Here is a 6,570-nt window from a genome sequence, read left to right on the forward strand (position 1 = left end):
CCAGGACCTTCAGCCTCTCAATATCAACAATTCTTTGTAGTATCAGACTCAAAGAATTCCTCACTCACTGGGGAGCCAGACAAGCCTTGCTTGAGCTTCTCTTGGGAAAAGTAATAAGGTTACTGGTGAGCAGATCCATTCCCTTGAAGAAATAAATAGAGAAATTTAGTTTTGAATGTCCGGACGTGAGAAACAGTGACTGGTAGCCCTAGCTGACACTGCATAAGCACAATTCCAGGGCAAGTCAATAATTCTAGGGGTGCTTTTGTTAGGACAGTTGTGTACTCACTGGAAAAAAATGTAAATCAATGAAGAGTAAAGCTGTAGGCAGAATGACAACTGCAATAAATAGATCTTTAATCTCCTCTCTAATCAAAGACACTCTTCAATGGTGGCATCCCTTGCTCATTTGCATTTTGCTACAGATAAAAAATACCCAAAGCTGGCTTCTGGGAAATTAAGCTCTTCTTACTTGACCTGAAGCCAAGGAAATATATTCCTTAATTCCAGTTTTACAGCCTGTGTTTTACAAGCCTTGAACTAAAAAAAAAAAAAAAAAAAAAAAAAAAAAAAAAAAAAATCACTCAAAAGTAAGTGGTTTTGTTCTTTTTATCTTGTAAACAGATTTTAAAAGTCCTTTTAGGTTTATTATTTGGACTGGTGCTCATGCTGTATAATTTAACAATAGAGTTTACATTTTTACAAAATGCAAGTTATCTATTCTTTAAGAAGCACAGCAACTTCTGAGATTTCAAGCCATGAACAACAGCACTGGCTCTTATATAAGAGCAAGCTCCCTCTTCAAATCTGAACAAGCAGCTCCTACCAAGTGAAATGTTTTCCCCAGCCTGATCTGGCCTGAATTCAGCTACTTGGTTATATAAATGCTTTTTGTATTTTCTGTTGGAAAGCCAGCATTTATCTACATACTTGACCTAAAACTCTACAGTTTACTCTATGCACAATCACAATTGAAAACGTGTGACACAACAACACACGTTCTTCCAGATTACCTTCCCCAGTATATCACTTCGACATAGCAAATAAACAGGGTGACGATGTAAAGCGAAGCTTAGTTATCTACAGTGGAGTGAATTTAACCTTAACATTTATGTTCATAATCTAGATTCAAAACTGTATTAACTCTGAAGGCTGTAATACGAAATACATTTTCTTTTTGTAAACAAGGCAGGAAGACAGTTTTGTAGCTTCTGTTCAGGCCATAGTGACCCAATTACCTGGTCAAAGGGCTGTGTGGATGCAAGAGACGGGGTGAGTTAAACTTTAACTCCCGGGAATTGTAAACCAAATCTACAGCCACTGAACCTTTGGAGTTTGATACGATGATTAGAATATAACCAAAGTGGCATGCTGAATTCGCCATAATCAAGGAACCTTTTCCGGGTGGGGAACCTCAGAAATTACTCAGGTATGGCCCATGCTTTTTTTGTATTTTCTGTTTCAATTCTGGGTTGTTGTGTCTGTTAGACTGCATGAAAACAACTTGTGCTCTTAACTATCCCTGAGCCTAATCCAGAGAATTGTCTTTTGAGAATGAAACCAACCGGAAAGCAAAACAATGTCTTGGACTGACCCTGTCTTTGCAAGTGGAGATGCATTTCATGATACACTTCTTGATTGGGTATGCTTCCACAATTTGTGGGAAGTGGAGTCATCTGTGGGTTCACAAGTGGAGCCCATGTGCTGTAAACCTAACCTCCAGCTAGGTGTCAGGGAGAGCTGTGTTTCACTGTCTGTCCTGATCTCTAGGATGGGACAACAGAAATGTGATTAAGACAGTTTCACATTTCCAACAGCCTTCTGAGTTCTGTGTATCCTCTAATACTTTAGACCCCACCTATTCAATTAACTTCTGTGTGCTACCACACTAAAAAAAAAAANAAAAAAAAAAAAAGAATCAGGATAAATAATGCTATTAGCCTGCTAACCAAAAATAATATCCTAAGCTACTTTCTTTGAGTCTAGCAAGGAAAGAAAACATTATGGGAAAGTGTTTGGTTTTGAGTGTGTTAAATCTCAACCCTGAAGTGTCTATTTATTAGATTGCTTTCACAGACTAAGCAACCAGCACAGCACATGGATTTTTGCAATATTATTTTTCTCACCCCTAAAAGATAACTAAGAACCAAAATACAATGGCTTTAAAGTGGGAAATAGATCAGAGCATTTTCTGTCCTATAAGAAATCTCAGCTCTCTGCCTGAAGAGCCAGTGTTGCTTCACTATCAGTGAAGTAAGCCATCCAGCGGACCCATGAAACACACCTCTGTACTAGTGCGAGTTACGGATGGAAGTCTCCAAGGGGGTGAAAACTGAGAAATCATTTGTGCATCCTAGGAGATAGCCAAATATTAGTAAAGTTCCACTCGAGCTGTAATTTAGGAGAATCAAATTGAGTTGGTCTAGCTTGGAACACTAAAGTAAAAAGCAGCATTACTGTCAGGGAACGGAATCTGGAACTAAAAGTGAAGTCACTTACTTGTCCAAACAATTAGGAGTTCCCCCGCTGACACAGAGAAGTAGACATGCCTTGTTTACTTTTAAGGCCATGTTTTCTGGAATAATAGTGGTACTTCTCAGTTTAAGAAAGTACATACATCTTGATGTTCCAATTTACTATGAATTAAATATAGGGGAAAGATAAAATACAGTTGGCTAAAAACAGATTGTTTTAAGTGACACTCACAGAACACCGTAATGGATGCAAAATCTTGGGTAGCCGCTTTAACTAGACAAGTTAATCTGTGATGTTTCAATATCGACATTACCTCCACTGCACTTGGGGAGCATAGGGAGTCACAAACATGTGTCCCTAACAGTCAATCAAATGAGCTGAGTAAGACAACAGAAAGCAAGTCATCCTACCATTTGGGTGCTCTTCAGTGTAACCGTAATCATTGTTAAGGATTAGATTACCAAGCACATTTCTAAGCACATGTTATAAGTTTAAACTCATGTTATTCTTAGAACACCCATATGAGGCCAATACTATCATTATACTTTACTACTATATATCATACTGTTATTAGATTGAGGTTCAGACAAATTATTTAACAGACTTGATGTTAAAGGCAAATGACATAAAGGCAAGCACATGGGTACTCTGTACTCTGTCACTAGGATTCACTCTGTGTACGTGGGTGTTTATCATTGGGACTAGCCAAAAGAACAGGTAATGCAGTTTCCTAACCTTTCTTTATAGAGAACTTCTACCAGGAGCATTTGTCTATCAGCATCTCCCCGAATTTTTACTCGTTAGGCTACAAGCTAAGAGTAAAATATTTTTATAGCCCATGCCTATTTGCAATAACCAGATCAACTGAAATCTCCACATTTGGATTGATCTCAGTCAAACCTTCCAAGAAATCACATCATTTCATAATCCTCCACAAAGTCATGCTCAGATTAAAGGCTTTAGAATTAATCCCAGCAAGAGTGCCATACTCCTTTACAGACATAATCAGACTGGAACAGTTACCCCAACCCTCCCTGGCCTGTGAAGCTATGCACATTACTTGAGTTCCTGAGATCTCAGATTCCTTGGATGTGAAATGGATGTGTGATCTACCTACAGGACATTATAAATATATATAAATATCGTTAAGCAGAGCACTGGTGCTTAGGAGCCAGTTGACCTCTTCTACCGTGTTCCTATTAATAACATTTTTTTCCAGAAAAATCTTAAACTGTCCAAACTTACCACCCACTAGCTTTTTCAAAACAATTCCATTAAAATAGAAAACTATATAAATAAAGAAACTCATTATTTACAAAAACCACTGCACTTCTTTGGAATCTGTACACACACACACACACACAAACACACACACAAACACAACTACAAACAAGATAAATTTCATTTTAGAGACTTTCTCAAAGCAGCTACTAAAAATTTAACATGTCTGTGTTTACATCCATAGTTTCACACTCTGACATTCTGACACTGTACATGTTAACTTTATTACACAGACAGATGGTTTAAAAGCTATTTCAGTAGCTATCTAAAAACTCTGGTATCCCTTAGGGTGCTGGGTTATACTTTGGGGTGCTATTGCCCAATGGCTTTCATTACCACATGTGCCTGTACATGACTCAGAAAGTTCAAACAAGACAGTATTGATCGACAGAGGATAAACACTGCTTTATCTTATCCATAGACACAGTAACTAGGTTTCTTTCAAGTGCAACTCCAACAGTCCAAACTTCCCCAGGAAAGGCAGTTGGAAGAGAAGCCTCACTCCTGTGGTGACCGTGCATATTCAACATCTAAAACCCATCTGTCCCTTAGCTTAAGACTACAAATCTAGTCAGTTATCATTAACAAATATTTACTGCCAAATGGATCAGGAAAGTTGATTTATCATTTTAAGTCATCAACCCTATTCCAACCAGGCTATAAGCTTTTAAGATTATTTAGAATTTTATTTTTCAAATTGCGTAATTTTCTCCCTTCCCTTTCCTCCTCTCGACCCTTCCCAAGTTCCTCCCATTGCTCTTATTAAATATATGACCTGTGTGTGGGGGAGAGGAAGATGATAGATAGATAGATAGATAGATAGATAGATAGATAGATAGATAGATAGATAGATAGATAGATGATAGATAGATGATAGATAGATGATAGATAGATGATAGATAGATAGATAGATAGATAGATAGATAGATAGATAGATAGATAGATAGATCTAATTAGATATTTTTAAATATATAAATACAACCTATTCAGACCATATGGTATTACTTGTATAAATTTAGGACTGATCATTTTAATTTAATACAACCAAAGTTTTGTGTTGAATATTTTTGATGAATCTAAATAAAAGGCTAAAATATAGTCACACACTGATAATTGGCTTGGGGGATTGGGCCCAGGACCTCTGTGGTACCCAGATTCTCATATATTCAAGTCTCCTATAGAAAAACAGTGCAGTGTTTATACATATAATGCATGCACATTATTTTATATACTCTTAGCTCTCTCTGGGCTACTTCCTGTCCCTTACACATTGTAAACACTATTAAAGAGTTTCATGCTGCATTGTTTATATCTTATTCAAGATAAATGCCTGTTTATGTTCAAGACAGATGTGTTTCTTTCAAATAATTATAGTTTTTTAAGGAATTATTTCTGTATTTTATGTATATGAGTACATTGTAGCTGTCTTCAGACACAACAGAAGAGAGCATCGAATCTCATTACAGATGGTTGTGATCCACTATGTGGTTGCTGAGAATTGAACTCAGGATGAGGAATTGAACTCAGGGCCTCTGGAAGAACAGTCAGTGCTCTAACTGCTGAGTCATCTTTCCAGCTCCATCCTCCAAATATTTTTAATCTGTGGTTGGCTGAATCTATGGATAGAGAACCTACAAATTCAGATGTTCATGTATGTTCGCTTTTGTAAAAACAATTGCCTTCACTTAACTAAACTGACATCTGCAGCTGTCTATCTTGCCTTTCTGAAAGATATCTAAGCAAAGTGTTTTCTTTATGGATTTATGGAGGAAATTTTATGTGTGCCAGTGATCACAATCATGGGAACATGTTCCAGACTTGCTTGTTCTACGGGGGATTGTTTTCTAGTGATACTGAGAGGACATAGTCATGAAGACATGATAACTCCCTATACGTGCAGAGTGTTCTGCGTCAGTAAATAATATGTCTAATGAGAATTAGCATACAACAATTTAACCAGACTTACTGTCTAAATAAGCAAATTAAATTATAAGTCTATAAAGTCCTATTTTTCAATTTGGTAGTAATGACTTTACTTCCTCCAATAATTAGGAAATAACTATTGGTTGGAATGCTCTATTGATTTAAAGAACACTAGGTCTGAGTATGGGAACTACTTCCCCTTATACCTTGTTACCATGGCATATTCCAGTTTATAAATGTATTTCAGGGCCAGAGAGATAGCTCAGCAGGTAAAAGCAATCACTATGTAAGCCGGAACCCCAAGTTCAATTCCCAGAACCCATAATGAAAAGCAAGTACTAAGTCTCCAGATTTCTCCTCTGGCATTTACACATCCACACTCATACCCATACACATGCATACAATAATCAACAATCAATAACAATAATAATAACAATAATTTTATGAATTAATGTTCTTTGACAATTTCATACAAATATACACATATACACACATGTACACACACACACACACACACACACACACACACACAAGGTTGCTTTCAGCCTAACCTCTCTTTTGAAAAATATTAGTGCTAATTCTATGATAATTGTATACACTGTATTTTGATCATATTTACCTTCAATTCCTCTAAGATCCATTCCCACCTTCCATAACCCTCACCTTCATGTCCTTTTTAAAAATTTAATAGCTAATAACCCATCAAATCAAATTTGTGCTGTCCATACACATCTGGGTATGAGACTGTCTACGGATGGTTGACCTATCAGAAGCCATATCTCCTTGTTTACAATTCTATTTATACATTTATTTAGATATCTTTGAGAATTTCACAAGTACTGTTTTACATCATTTACCTCCCCTGCCATCCTTTCTTTTTTTTGTTGTTTT

The 6,570-nt window shown here is 36.6% G+C and overlaps 1 protein-coding gene across 2 annotated transcripts in view; it reads left to right on the plus strand.

The window, feature by feature from the left end:
• Positions 1-1,333: 1,333 nt before the first annotated feature.
• A1cf (APOBEC1 complementation factor) overlaps positions 1,334-6,570 on the plus strand; it is a 74,841-nt gene continuing 69,604 nt past the window's right edge. For both annotated transcript variants that reach the window (XM_021202957.2, XM_021202965.2), the window contains exon 1: positions 1,334-1,429. The gene's annotated coding sequence lies outside the window, so the exon portion shown is untranslated. The remainder of the gene's footprint in view (positions 1,430-6,570) is intronic.

The sequence above is a fragment of the Mus pahari genome, chromosome 1 (genome assembly GCF_900095145.1).
Source record: "Mus pahari chromosome 1, PAHARI_EIJ_v1.1, whole genome shotgun sequence".
Lineage (NCBI taxonomy): Eukaryota > Metazoa > Chordata > Mammalia > Rodentia > Muridae > Mus > Mus pahari.